This window comes from Capra hircus, chromosome 3, assembly GCF_001704415.2.
Source record: "Capra hircus breed San Clemente chromosome 3, ASM170441v1, whole genome shotgun sequence".
In the NCBI taxonomy this organism is placed as follows: domain Eukaryota; kingdom Metazoa; phylum Chordata; class Mammalia; order Artiodactyla; family Bovidae; genus Capra; species Capra hircus.
The window spans coordinates 50,308,845-50,325,188 of record NC_030810.1 but is presented as its reverse complement, the minus strand read 5'-3'; positions in this window follow the sequence as shown (position 1 = coordinate 50,325,188).

The window sequence follows — 16,344 nt, the reverse complement described above, 5'->3', positions numbered from 1 at the left end:
TCTTAAAGGAAATCAGTCCTGAATATTCATTGGAAGGACTGATGCTGAAGCGGAAACTCTAATACTTTGGTCACCTGATGTGAATAAGTGACTCATTTGAAAAGACCCTGATACTGGGAAAGATTGAAGGTGGGAGGGGGAGGGGATGACAGAGGATGAGATGGTTGGATGGCATCACCGACTCAACAGACGTGAGTCTGGGTAGGCTCCGGGAGTTGGTGATAGACAGGGAGGCCTGGCATGCTGTAGTCCATGGGGTTGCAAAGAGTCAGACAAGACTGAGTGACTGAACTGAACTGAAAATACAGGATTAAGCACTAAAAATGTTGAAATTGATCAACTTTTTTTTTCCCCAAGTTCAAAGCAAACACACTTCTGTGAAATATGCTATGTTAACGTGCTTGTGAACTTTTCTTTCCCCCAGTTTCTTCTTTTCTGCGTCATTTCTACACAGTTCAACATGCAGTACTATCACATGAATCACCACTTTCCATTATCATTTCACTAGGAAGTGATATGTGGGGATACACTGGATATTTTTTAAACTTCTCCATTTTTCACTGTCCAACAGAATCTCATGTCAGTTTCGTCACTTGGTAGTCAAATACTGGGATGATTACCCTCACCCATCACCACACTACTGCACGGCTAGTACTATTATTACTGCTACTTCTGCCACCCCTCCTACCACTACGTCACTTCCTTCCTTTTAGTTTTGGTCAGCATTTGGATTTCTAAGAAGGCACCTGGACACTTTTATAAACGAGTATAAGTTAACCTAAAGAGTAGATATTTCCTCAAACCAATCTTACTCTCACACACTACACTTCAGGCTGGGCCTCTTTTAAACCCTCCCATGACCAGGCACTCCCTCCTCCGAATCTTCACAAATACTGCTCCCACTGCTAAAATACATTCATGCACTCATTCTCTCTCCTCCTGCCCTCCAAAAACAATCAAAGAAATACAAATAGGCCAATCTTACTTGTCTCTCAAGGTCTCAGTATAAATGTCATATGTCCTCAGAGGCTTTTCTTAATTACATAGTCCCTTAAGCTGGATGACATCCTGTTGGTTGCTTATTGTAGCTCCAATCATAAATTTCAGACTTCCCTGGTGGCTCAGATGGTAAAACATCTGCCTACAATGCAGGAGACCTGGGTTCGATTCCTGAGTTGGGAAGATCCCCTGGAGAAGGAAATGGCAACGCACTCCAGTACTTTTGCCTGGAAAATCCTGTGGACGGAGGAGCCTGGTAGGCTACAGTCCATGGGGCCGCAAAAACTCGGATACAACTGACTGACTTCACTTTCACTTTCACTCATTAGTTACTGCAATGGATTCCTTTTTCCATCTGTCTTATCATTTGCTAAACTGGAAAATCCTGAGGGTCTAGCAAAGGTGCTGACACATAGTTAACATTCAATATATGTTTGATACTTTGAAGTCAGAGAGGGCCTAACAGTGGCCTATATTATTTATCTGTTTGAAACTATAATCTTATTTTTGAAGGAACTGTGTAGATTTATTTCCTACTTTAACGTACATACATTGAACACATTTTTGTTTGCTTATGCATCCTCTGACTTCCTCTGTGAAGACTTATCATCTCTAACATACCATCTCATAAAAGACACTATGCTAGGCGCTGGGCTGTTTGCCTCAATATATGGTTCCCTTAACATGGCCTAAAAAGGGATGAGATTCTAGATGTTTACCTTATCTCACTTTTTCCTTTTCATACTTTCCTAAATTTAGCATTTCAATGATCGTTATATTCCATGACCATGATATTCATTATAAAAATATAACATCTACTGGTGCCATCCCCTCCACTTATATACTATGCCCTCTACTATTAAAAACATACCATCACTAGGGAAAATGTTGAACAATAAGTCAATAAATGAAAAATGATAATGTATGCTTCACTGGATGACAACAGATGACTGATTTCTAAATTCTAAAAAAAAATATTTAAGTAATAAACACAAATATCTGAGGAAATAAAAATAATAGCAGAGTATATAAAAACCATTTTAGGGCAAAGTTTGAACCCAGAAATGTAAATGGAAAATGGAATATGTTTTTGCCCTGAGGAATTAGCCAAAACTACACATTTAGTTTCAATCAGAGGGTGGCCCAGTTTTCCCACATGTTAGAAATTCTTAGACAGGATCATTGATAGATTAAGCAGGAACTCCTCCCTCACCTGCCAAATATGCCTTCAGATTAAAAATCAACTAGAAGTAAAATCTGTCATACTATACTCCAGACCAAAATAATTGTGGAAAAGGCTGCTTTGGCATTGAGCAAAACAGGGGAAATGAAAAAGAAAGTAAAATAATATCTCTGAGAAATTCTGGCCCTAAATATGCTCAATATGGACTTCTCCTGTGGATATGCAGAGCTGCATGGTCTAGAGAACCTCAGGTAAACATAATTTAAGATTGTAATACCTCTCCAGTCTCCTGACCAAAGCAAATGCAAAGCCCTGGGGGGAGGGCCCATTCATCTTAGGCCATGGGGAACTTCTACAGATATTTTACCAAGGACAATGAGCCACAGTTAATGCTAATCAGACATAAGAGAAAACATGGTGATATGAGCTGAAAAACTAGAATTAGAAGCTAGTGGAATTATCAAATACAGTCTATAAAACAACTGTGCTTGCTTACCACGTTTAAAGGAGAAAAACAAGAGTAAGCATGAGACATGACGGCAATAAACATATCTCTAGAGAATAGGAAGCTCTCAAGGAAAAAAGCAGACTTCAGTGAAAAGGAAATCTATGAATTAAAAAATGTTTAAGAATCAGAAATTTTTCATTTCATTTTTTCAAAATATTTTTTAAAAACCAACTAAATTTTGTTTTCAGTTTACATTCATATTGAAAAGAAAAAAAATACACCCTCCAAAAATATTGATCAATTTAACAAAAAATGGTTAACAATTTTATTAAGTGTTATATGTTTGAATTTTTAGAGCCCCTCGCAAATTATTATTTTTTTTTTAAATTTTAAAATCTTTAATTCTTACATGCATTCCCAAACATGAACCCCCCTCCCACCTCCCTCCCCATAACATCTCTCTGGGTCATCCCCATGCACCAGCTCCAAGCATGCTGTATCCTGCATCAGACATAGACTGGCGATTCAATTCTTACATGATAGTATACATGTTAGAATGTCATTCTCCATTATTTTTAAAAAATCTTGGCAAAGTTTAACTTTCTTCTGTACCTAATGCTAGCCATTATTGCTGAAATATCTTCATTTCAGATTCCTGATATTTCAAAGACCACTGGTAAGTGACTGTATTTATTTTGCTTTTTCAACTCTTTAACACACATGGACTCAAAGCTCAACCTAAAATATGATAAGTATATTGGCCACCTATTATTCCCTGTTTCCTTACTGAAATAAACTTATTAGGAGTCCCTGCTATAATGATGGTGTATTTTGTATATTTCTTTGAATAAATAATATAGAGGAATCTTTTAAATGCATATTCAGTGGGAAGCCATCTGGCTCCATGTGAATTTATGAATATTTTAGCTTGCTCAGTGAGTCAAAAGTAAAATCTGGCACTTGGGATTATCATGTAGATTTGTGACACATATCATAAAAATTTGCTTCTATAAATCAATGATTGACATATCTGCTAAAGTAAATAGTTTCTTTTTTTCATCATTGATTGAGTCCACTTAAACTATGTGTAATATGGCATGCTTAGTTTGGAAGTCATGGTAATTCAACTTGAATCAGAACATGCAATGTTTTATTAAAATAGTTGCATATAAAAAGAATCTTGGATTGGGTTGAACTTTTTGGGTTACTGTTATGGACACTGTGATGTGGCCTTCACATTTTTCTTCTATGAAGGGCTTATCACTTCGGTTACTTCAGCTACTGGGAGTGCTGTCAATAGATATATTTCAGCTGTCAACCCCATTCAAAGATTGCCTCAGCCACGGAGAGCTATCTTGCCCAAAATGCTCCTTCCCAAGATAGCCATATCCAGTGATAGTTGGTGAGTGCTATAAGTTGTGACCACTAAGGTCCAACTCAGGATTGCACTAAAGTGCCATTCTGGCACCAGAACTTCTCCTGGGATTAGCCAAACAAGACTGTCACTGGGCCTACATCACAGTTTGACTTCTCCCTTCTGCTCAATCCTGCTTCTGTTGCATTCCTTGAGCAATTATTAGTCTCAGAAGCATTTCTTAAGAAATGCACTGCTCTCTAGACTCCATCTCAGCTACTGCTCTCCAGAACACTCAACCAGCAGCCATTTTCTAATCCTACGTCTTATCAAAAAAAAAAAACAAACCAAAAAACAGTACTTCATGGGAAAATTCTTGGGTAAATTGTCTTCCAGTCACTTTGCTTCAATATTTCTGGCATTAGAAAGCTTATTATCTAATAAGACTGTATTATTGGGCAAAATTATTTCTAATATTGTATGAACACTTTCTTCCTTGTAATATCTCAAACAATACAAAACCAACTTCATCAGTCTACTGATTTAATCATTAATGAATTAAATAGAATTCTGATGAATGTTCACAATTTATAGAACAATTACATTCTTAACATTTTTGAGAAATATACTTTGATAATTAGAAATATAGATTCTAGAGGTGATAGTACACAAATGATATACAAATGAATGAAATCCCAAAAGAATGAAAGCGGGTAGAGAAACCTGAACACAATGACCTGTGATCTTCCAGTAATATGAGGTAAGAGTGATGATGAGGAACAAATTATTGACACTTCAAAGGAGAGTGAATGAATCAGGAAAAGAACTAGTACTATGGGATTCCCTGAAGCCAAATGAAGAATGTACTGCAAAGGCATGATCACTTGAAACAAGTGCTGCTGACCTGGTATAAAGATGAGAACTAGAAAGAATACTGTATAGTTTTTCTTCTAGTTTAATTGAGACATAATTGACATACATTACTGCATAAGTTTAAGGTGTACAGCATAATGATTTGACTTATATACATCAAGAAATAATGATCACAATAAGTTTAGTAAATATCTATCATCTCATATAGATATGAAATTAAAGGGAAAATATTTTTTCCTTCTGATAAGAACTCTTAGGATTTACTCTGTTAAAACATTCATTCTTAACTTATAACAGTGTTAATTATATTGTTTATGGTGCACATTACATTCCTAGTACTTATTTATAATTGCAAGTTAGTCCTTTCTGACCACCATCATTCTATTCCCTTTCCCCCTACCTCTTGCCTTTTTGTTTTTTGACTTGTATTTAAATGTTCTTAGGTAATTATTTATAATTACCAAAAACAAGAAATCAAATTTCTATCAAGTTGAATGGATAAACAGAATGTAGTATATCCACACATGAACATATAACTTAATAAACTGTAAACATGTTCAACAACATTATGCAGAGAAAAAAAAAACTCCAGGTATAAAAGAGTACATACATCAAAGCTCCATTTTTAATTAAATGCTATAAAAGATAAATCTATCATAACAGACTGCTGATCAGTGTTTACTTGAGGCTGGAATAGAGACTGACCAGGAAGATATTCACCTAGAAAGGTCACATATAGGTGATCCAGTCAACAGACTCAGTTGAGTCCAGATTCTAGGTCATCCCATTATCCATACCAGATATGTTACAGAAGCCTTTGAGAGGATTCCAGTTACCAATCATTTCAGTATTCCCAGGTGAGACTACAGACATCCTGGGAAGAAACCAGAGAATCTGGATGTACTGTGTTCAAATTCCTGACCTCCAGAATCTCTAAGTATAATAAAGTAGTTGTTATTTATGTCACTGAATACTTTTTAAAATATAAATTTATTTAATTGGAGGCTAATTACTTTACAATATTGTATTGGTTTTGCCAAACATCAACATGAATCCACCACGGGTGTACATGAGTTCCCCATCCTGAACCTCCCTCCCACCTCCCTCCCCATACCATCCCTCTGGGTCATCCCAGTGCACTAGCCCCAAGCATCCTGTATCATGCATCGAGCCTGGACTGGCGATTCATTTCATATATGATGTTAAACATATTTCAATGCCATTCTCCCAAATCATCCCACCCTCCCCCTCTCCTAGAGAGTCCAAAAGACTCCAGTTTTATCCAGCTCATTAGAACTGATTCAAACGTATTCTTTGTAATGGCTGAGTAATACTCCATTGTGTATATGTACCACAGCTTTCTTATCCATTCATCTGCTGATGGACATCTAGGTTGCTTCCATGTCCTGGCTATTATAAACAGTACTGCGATGAACACTGGGGTACAAGTGTCTCTTTCAATTCTGGTTTCCTCAGTGTGTATGCCCAGCAGTGGGATTGCAGTTCTATTTCCAGTTTTTTAAGGAATCTCCACACTGTTCTCCATAGTGGCTGTCCTAGTTTGCATTCCCACCAACAGTGTAAGAGGGTTCCCTTTTCTCCACACCCTCTCCAGCATTTATTGCTTGTCGACTTTTGGATTGCAGCCATTCTGACTGGTGTCAAATGGTACCTCATTGTGGTATTGATTTTCATTTCTCTGATAATGAGTGATGTTGAGCATCTTTTCATGTGTTTGTTAGCCATCTGTGTCTCTTAGGAGAAATGTCTATTTAGTTCTTTGGCCCCTTTTTTTGATTGGGTCATTTATTTTTCTGGAATTGAGCTGCAGGAGTTGCTTGTATATTTTTGAGATAAAAATTCTTTGTCAGTTGCTCCATTTGCTATTATTTTCTCCCATTCTGAAGGCTGTCTTTTCACCTTGCTTATAGTTTCCTTTGTTGTGCAGAAGCTTTTAATTTTAATTAGGTCCCATTTATTTATTTTTGCTTTTATTTCCAATATTCTGGGAGGTGGGTCATAGAGGATCCTGCTGTGATTTATGTCAGAGAGTGTTTTGCCTATGTTCTCCTCTAGTTTTATACTTTCTGGTCTTACGTTTAGATTTTTAATCCATTTTGAGTTTATTTTTGTGTATGGTGTTAGAAAGTGTTCTAGTTTCATTCTTTTACAAGTGGTTGACCAGTTTTCCCAGCACCACTTGTTAAAGAGATTGTCTTTTCTCCATTGTATATTCTTTTCTCCATTGTATATTCTTGCCTCCTTTGTCAAAGATAAGCTGTCCATAGGTGTGTGGATTTATCTCTGGGCTTTCTATTTTTTTCCATTGATCTATATTTCTGTCTTTGTGCCAGTAACATACTGTCTTGATGACTGCGGCTTTGCAGTAGAGCCTAAAGTCAGGCAAGCTGATTCCTCCAGTTCCATTCTTCTTTCTCAAGATTGCTTTGGCTATTCGAGGTTTCTCGTATTTCCATACAAATTGTGAAATTATTTGTTCTAACTCTGTGAAAAATACCGTTGGTAGCTTGATAGGGATTGCACTGAATCTATAGATTGCTTTGGGTAGTATACTTATTTTCACTATATTGATTCTTCCTATCAATGAACACAGTATATTTCTCCATCTATTAGTGTCCTCTTTGATTTCTTTCACCAGTGTTTTGTAGTTTTCTATATATAGGTCTTTTGTTTCTTTAGGTAGATATATTCCTAAGTATTTGATTCTTTTCATTGCAATGGTGACTGGAATTGTTTCTTTAATTTCTCTATTTTCTCATTATTAGTGTATAGGAATGCAAGGGATTTCTTTGTGTTGATTTTATATCCTGCAACTTTACTATATTCATTCATTAGCTCTAGTAATTTTCTGGTGGAGTCTTTTGGATTTCTATGTAGAGGATCATGTCATCTGCAAGCAGAGTTTTATTTCCTCTTTTCCAATTTGGATTCCTTTTATTTCTTTTTTTCTGCTCTGATTGCTGTGGCCAAAACTTCCAAAACTATGTTAAAGAGTAGTGGTGAAAGTGGGCACCCTTGTCTTGTTCCTGACTTTAGGAGAAATGCCTTCAATTTTTCACCATTGAAGATTATGTTTGCTGTGGGTTTGTCATATCTAACTTTTATTATGTTGAGGTATGTTCCTTCTATTCCTGCTTTCTGGAGGGTTTTTAACATGAATGGATGTTGAATTTTGTCAAAGGCTTTCTCTGAATCTATTGAGATAATCATATGGCATTTTTTTTCAATTTGTTAATGTGGTATATTACATTGATTGATTTGTGGATACTGAAGAATCCTTGAATCCCTGGGGTAAAGCCCACTTGGTCATGATGTATGATCTTTTTAATGTGTTGTTGGATGCTGATTGCTAAAATTTTGTTAAGGATTTTTGCATCTATATTCGTCAGTGACATTGGCCTGTAATTTTCTTTTTTGTGTGGGATCTTCGTTAGGTTTTGGTTAGGGTGATTGTGGCCTCATAGAATGAGTTTGGAATTCCTCTGCAATTTTCTGGAAGACTTTGAGTAGGATAGGTGTTAGTTCTCTAAATTTTTGGTGGAATTCAGCTGTGAAGCCGTCTGGACCTGGGCTTTTGTAGGCTGGAAGTTTTCTGATTACTGTTTCAATTTCCTTGCTTGTGACGGGTCTGTTAAGATTTTCTATTTCTTCCTGGTTCAGTTTTGGAAAGTTGTACTTTTCTAAGAATTTGTCCATTTTATTGGCATATAATTTCTGATGGTAGTCTCTTATGATCCTTTGTATTTCTGTGTTGTCTGCTATGATCTTTCCATTTTCATTTTTAATTTTATTGATTTGATATTTCTCCCTTCGTTTCTTGATGAGTCTGGCTAATGATTTGTCAATTTTATTTATCCTCTCAAAGAAACAGCTTTTGGCTTTGTTGATTTTTCCTATGGTGTCTTTTGTTTCTTTTGCATTTATTTCTGCCCTAATTTTTAAGATTTCTTTCCTTCTACTAACCCTGGGGTTCTTCATTTCTTGCTTTTCTAGTTGTTTTAGGTGCAGAGTTAGGTTATTTATTTGACTTTTTTCTTGTTTCTTGAGGTATGCCTGTATTGCTATGAACCTTCCCATTAGCACTGCTTTTACAGTGTCCCACAGGTTTGGAGTTGTTGTGTTTTCATTTTCATTCATTTCTATGTATATTTTGATTTCTTTTTTGATTTTTTCTGTGATTTGTTCATTATTCAGCAGCGTGTTGTTTAGCCTCCATAGGTTTGAATTTTTAATAGTTTTTCTCCTGTAATTGAGATCTAATCTTACTGCGTTGTGCTCAGAAAAGACGCTTGGAATGACTTCAACTGTTTTGAATTTACCAAGGCTAGATTTATGGCCCAGGATGTGATCTATCCTGGAAAAGGTTTCATGTGCACTTGAGAAAAAAGTGAAATTCATTGTTTGGGGGTGAAAATGTCCTATAGATATCAATTAGGTCTAACTTGTCTATTGTATCACTTAAAGTTTGTGTTTCCTTGTGAATTTTCTGTTTAGTTGATCTGTCCATAGGTGTGAGAGGGGAATTAAAGTCTCCCACTATTATTGTGTTATTGTCAATTTCCCCTTTCATACTTGTTAGCATTTGCCTTACATATTGCGGTGGTCCTATGCTGGGTGCATATAAAATTGTTATATCTTCTTGGATTGATTCTTTGATCATTATGTAGTGACCTTTGTCTCTTTTCACAGCCTTTATTTTAAAGTCTATTTTATCTGATATGAGTATTGCTATTCCTGCTTTCTTTTGCTCTCTATTTGCATGGAAAATCTTCTTCCAGCCATTCACTTTCAGTCTGTATGTGTCCCTTGTTTTGAGGTGGGTCTCTTGTAGACAACATATATAGGGGTCTTATTTCTGTATCCATTCAGCCAGTCTTTGTCTTTTGGTTGCAGCATTCAACCCATTTAGGTTTAAGGTAATTATTGATAAGTATGATCCCATTGCCATTTACTTTGTCATTTTGGGTTCGAGTTTATACACCCTTTTTGTGTTTCCTGTATAGAGAAGATCCTTTAGCATTTGTTGGAGAGCTGGTTTGGTGGTGCTGAATTCTTTCAGCTTTTGCTTGTTTGTAAAGCTTTTGATTTCTCCTTCATATTTGAATGAGATCCTTGCTGGGTATAGTAATCTGGGCTGTAGTTTCTTTTCTTTCATCACTTTAAGTATGTCCTACCATTCCCTCCTGGCCTGAAGAGTTTCTATTGAAAGATCAGCTGTTATCCTTATGGGAGTCCCCTTGTGTGTTATTTGTTGTTTTTCCCTTGCTTCTTTTAGTATTTGTTCTTTGTATTTGATCTTTCTTAATTGATTAATATGTGTCTTGAGGTGTTTCGCCTTGGGTTTATCTTGTTTGGGACTCTCTGGGTTTCTTGGACTTGGGTGATTATTTCCTTCCCCATTTTAGGGAAGTTTTCAACTATTATCTCCTCAAGTATTTTCTCATGGTCTTTCTTTTTGTCTTCTTCTTGTGGGACTCCTATGATTCAAATGTTGGGGCATTTAACATTGTCCCAGAGGTCCCTGAGATTGTCCTCATTTCTTTTAATTCGTTTTTTTCCTCTCTGATTCATTTATTTCTACCATTCTATATTCTACCTCACTAATCATATCTTCTGCTTCCATTATTCTACTATTCGTTCCCTCCAGAGTGTTTTTGATCTAATTTATTGCCTTATTCATTATATATTGACTCTTTTTTATTTCTTCTAGGTCCTTGTTAAACCTTTCTTGCATCTTCTCAATCCTTGTCTCCAGGCTATTTATCTGTGATTCCATTTTGATTTCAAGATTTTGGATCATTTTCACTATTATTATTCAGAATTCTTTATCAGGTAGGTTCCCTATCTCTTCCTCTTTTGTTTGGTTTGGTGGGCATTAATCCTGTTCCTTTACCTGCTGGGTATTCCTCTGTCTCTTCATCTTGTTTATATTGCTGTGTTTGGGGTGGCCTTTCTGTATTCTGGCAGTTTGTGGAGTTCTCTTTTATATGGAGTTTCCTTGTTGTGGGTGGGTTTGTATGGGTGGCTTATCAAGGTTTCCTGGTTAGGGAAGCTTGTGTTGGTATTCTGGTGGGTGGAGCTGGATTTCTTCTCTCTGGAGTACAATGAAGTGTCCAGTAATGAGTTATGAGATGTCAATTGGTTTGGAGTGACTTTGGACAGCCTTTATATTGAAGCTCATGGCTATGTTCCTGGGTTGCTGGAGAATTTGTGTGGTATGTCTTTCTCTGGAACTTGTTGGGTTGTCACCAAATACTTTTAACAACCTGAAAAGTGCCACAAGTCCAGTCTGTCTCCCTTCAGAGGCATTGGCAGGCCATGGACTATTCTGCCAGAGAAAGGAGCAGTCCACACAACTTCACAGCAAGTTCTCAAGTGACATTTACCTGGCTGCTCTGTCCATGGGATTCTCCAGGCAAGAATACTGGAGTTGGTTTTCATGCTCTTCTCCAGGTGATCTTCCCAACCACAGATCGAACCCAGGTCTCCCTCAGTGCAGGAAGAGTCTATTAAGACCTTTCTTTAAAACTCCATGGCATGGCAGTTGTGTGAGAAACCAGATAGAACCTGCCTCGGTAATATAGACATACAGTTGGGGCCCTCTTGCCCTTAGTAACCACAAACCTCATCTCTTTTCCTATCAGCTTGCTTATTTATTTATTTTGTTTTTTTTGAAGTACTGGGTTGGCCAAAAAGTTCGTTCAGATTCCGCTGTACAATGAGAACATCAAATGAACTTTTTGGCCAACTCAATATTATGTTCTTCTAACATTAAAACCAAAGAAAGATGTTCTTTTCATTATAGGGGACTGGAATGCAAAAGTAGGAAGTCAAGAAACACCTGGAGTAACCGGCAAATTTGGCCTTGGAATGCCGAATGAAGCAGGGCAAAGACTCATAGAGTTTTGCCAAGAAAATTCACTGGTCATAGCAAACACCCTCTTCCAACAATACAAGAGAAGACTCTACACATGGACATCACCAGATGGTCAACACTGAAATCAGGTTGATTATATTCTTTGCAGCCAAAGATGGAGCAGCTCTATACAGTCAACAAAAACAAGACCAGGAGCTGACTGTGGCTCAGATCATGAATTCCTTATTGCCAAATTCAGACTTAAATTAAAGAAAGTAGGGAAACCCGCTAGACCATTCAGCTATGACCTAAATCAAATCCCTTATGATTATACAGTGGAAGTGAGAAATAGATTTAAGGGTCTAGATCTGATAGATAGAGTGCCTGGTGAACTATGGAATGAGGTTCGTGACACTGTACAGGAGACAGGGATCAAGACCATCGCCATGGAAAAGAAATGCAATAAAGGAAAATGGCTGTCTGGGGAGGCCTTACAAATAGCTGTAAAAAGAAGAGAGGCGAAAAGCAAAGGAGAAAAGGAAAGATATATGCATCTGAATGCAGATTTCCAAAGAATAGCAAGACGAGATAAGAAAGCCTTCTTCAGCGATCAATGCAAAGAAATAGAGGAAAACAACAGAATGGGAAAGACTAGAGATCTCTTCAAGAAAATTAGAGATACCAAGGGAACATTTCATGCAAAGATGGGCTCGATAAAGGACAGAAATGGTATGGACCTAACAGAAGCAGAAGATATTAAGAAGAGGTGGCAAGAATACACGGAAGAACTGTACAAAAAAGACCTTCACGACCCAGATAATCATGATGATGTGATCACTCATCTAGATCCAGACATCTTGGAATGTGAAGTCAAGTGGGCCTTAGAAAGCATCATTACAAACAAAGCTAGTGGAGGTGATGGAATTAGAGTTGAGCTGTTTCAAATCCTGAAAGATGATGCTGTGAAAGTGCTGCACTCAATATGCCAGCAAGTTTGGAAAACTCAGCAGTGGCCACAGGACTGGAAAAGGTCAGTTTTCATTCCAATCCCAAAGAACGGCAATGCCAAAGAATGCTCAAACTACCGCACAATTACACTCATCTCACATGCTAATAAAGTACTGCTCAAAATTCTCCAAGCCAGGCTTCAGCAATACGTGAACCATGAACTCCCTGATGTTCAAGCTGGTTTTAGAAAAGGCAGAGGAACCAGAGATCAAATTGCCAACATCCGCTGGATCATGGAAAAAGCAAGAGAGTTCCAGGAAAACATATATTTCTGCTTTATTGACTATGCCAAAGCCTTTGGCTGTGTGGATCACAATCAACTGTGGAAAATTCTGAAAGAGATGGGAATACCAGACCACCTAACCCGCCTCTTGAGAAATCTGTATGCAGGTCAGGAAGCAACAGTTAGAACTGGACATGGAACAACAGACTGGTTCCACATAGGAAAAGGAGTACGTCAAAGCTGTATATTGTCACCCTGCTTATTTAACTTATATGCAGAGTACATCATGAGAAACACTGGACTGGAAGAAACACAAGCTGGAATCAAGATTGCCAGGAGAAATATCAATAACCTCAGATATGCAGATGACACCACCCTTATGGCAGAAAGTGAAGAGGAGCTAAAAAGCCTCGATGAAAGTGAAAGAGGAGAGTGAAAAAGTTGGCTTAAAGCTCAACATTCAGGAAACAAAGATCATGGCATCTGGTCCCAACACTTCATGGGAAATAGATGGGGAAACAGTGGAAGTAGTGTCAGACTATTTTTTTGGGCTCCAAAATCACTACAGATGGTGACTGCAGCCATGAAATGAAAAGACGCTTACTCCTTGCAAGAAAAGTTATGACTAACCTAGGTAGCATATTCAAAAGCAGAGACATTACTTTGCTGACTAAGGTCCGTCTAGTCAAGGCTATGGTTTTTCCTGTGGTCATGTATGGATGTGAGAGTTGGACTGTGAAGAAGGTTGAGCGCCAAAGAATTGATGCTTTTGAACTGCGGTGTTGGAGAAGACTCTTGAGAGTCCCTTGGACTGCAAGCAGATCCAACCAGTCCATTCTGAAGGAGATCAACTCTAGGATTTCTTTGGAAGGAATGATGCTAAAGCTGAAGCTCCAGTACTTTGGCCACCTCATGTGAAGAGTTGACTCACTGGAAAAGACTCTGATGCTCGGAGGGATTGGGGGCATGAGGAGAAGGGGACGACCAAGAATGAGATGGCTGGATGGTATCACGGACTCGATGGACGTGAGTCTGAGTGAACTCCGAGAGATGGTAATGGACAGGGAGGCCTGGCGTGCTGCGATTCAAGGGCTCGCAAAGAGTCGGACACGACTGAGTGACTGAACTGAACTGATCTGATGAGAATGATCCAGGGGAGAGGGAAAACCCTTGAAAAAAGAGAGAAGAGAGAATTGCTGGTGTACTATCCTTGTTCAGCAGCTGGTGTACTATCCTTGTTCACCTCCTTTCTGTATCCTTGAAGGCGGGAAGAGAAGAGGACAACAGAGGATGAGATGGTTGGATGGCATTACTGACTCGATAGACATGAGTTTGAGCAATTTCAGGAATGGTAATGAACAGAGAAGCCTGGCATGCTGCAGTCCATGGGGTCACAAAGAGTCGGACACAATTGAGAGACTGAACTTAACTGATCATTGTCCAAGAAATTACAAAGAAAATCACATTAAAGATTTTAATGCTAAATGATGGTGATTCAGAAAACTCCACATATATGTTCATTTGAGGGTAGGCAACTTTAGGAATAATATACTATATCCCTAAAACCATTTCAGAAGTCGTAGATTCTTTGGAGTCACTAGAATACTACAGAAAAGACACAGACAAGATTACAGAGCCTTACAGGACATTATGCTGCTAAGTCACTTCAGTCGTGTCTGAGTCTGTGTGACCCCATAGATGGCAGCCCACCAGGCTCCCCCATCCCTGGGGTTCTCCAGGCAAGAACACTGGAGTGGTTTGCCTTCTCCAATGCATGAAAGTGAAAAGTGAAGTCGCTCAGTCGTATCCAACTCTTAGCGACCCCATGGACTGCAGCTTACAAGGCTCCTCCATCCATAGGATTTTCCAGGCAAGAGTACTGGAGTGGGGTGCCATTGCCTTCTCCATACAGGGCATTCTAGAGAGTAGAAAATAAAATGCTTCAAGCTCAGTTGATAAGAATAAGAGAAATTAGTTTTTATAGTAAAAAACTCTCCTTATATACTTTTTATAGCATCTTACAAGGTTTCAGCCTCCTCCCATAATCACAGTAAATCAATATCCAAAAATATGTAGCAGTATATTACTTCTAAAAGTTTTATAGTAATAACACGGACTCAGTCACTAAGCACAGGGAGACTTTTTGGTTGTACTAGTTTACCTTATGCTCATACTGTTCATGGGGTTCTCAAGGAAAGAATACTGCAGTGGTTTTTGTTCCCTTCTCCAGTGGACCACATTTTGTCAGAACTCTCCACCACGACCCGTCTGTCTTGGGTGGCCCTTTACGGTATGGCTGATAGTTTCATTGAGTTAGACAAGGCTGTGGTCCATGTGATCGGTCTGGTTAATTTTCTGTGATTGTGGTTTTCATTCTGTTGGCCCTCTGATGGATAAGGATAAGAAGTTTATGGAAGCTTCCAGATGGGAGAGACTGACTGAGGGGGAAACTGGGTCTTGTTCTGATGGGCAGGGCCACGCTCAGTAAATCTTTAACACTATTTTCTATTGACGGGCGGGGCTGTGTTTCCTCCCTGTTGTTTGACCTGAGGCCAAACCATGGAGGAGGCAATGAGGATAGCGGCAAGCTCCTTTAAAAGGTCCCCTGCATGCGCTGCTGCACTGAGTGTCCCCTGGCAGCACTAGCTGGCAGGCCACCGCTGACCCACGCCTCTGGTGGAAACTCCTGGGCACTCATGGGCAAGTCTGGGTCAGTCTCTGGTGGAGTCACAGCTCCTTTCTCCTGGGTCCTGGTGTGGACAAGGTTTTGTTTGTGCCCTCCAAGAGTCACATAAAGATAGGACACTGAAAGATGAAATCCCCAGGTCAGTAGGTGCCCAACATGCTACTAAAGATCAGTGGAGAAATAACTGAAGAAAAAATTAAGAGATGGAGCCAAAACAAAACCAACACCCAGTTGTGGATGTGACTGGTGATGGAAGTAAAGTCCGATGCTGTAAAAAGCAATATTGCATAGGAACCTAGAATGTTAGGTTCAGGAATCAAGACAAATTGGGAGTAGTCAGACAGGAGATAGCAAGAGTGAACATTGACATTTTAAGAATCAGTGAACTAAAATGGACTGGAATGGGTGAATTTAACTCAAGTGACCATTATATCTACTACTGTGGGCAAGAATCCCTTAGAAGAAATGGAGTAGCCATCATAGTCAACAAAAGAGTCTGAAATACAGTACTTGGATGCAAAAACAACACAATGATCTCTGTTTTCCAAGGTAAACCATTCAATATAAGAGTAATCCAAGTCTATACCTGACCAGTAATGCTGAAGAAGCTGAAGCTGAACAGTTCTATGAAGACTTATTAAGACCTTCTAGAACTAACACCTCCCCCCCCCCCAAAAAAAAAAAAAAAAAAAA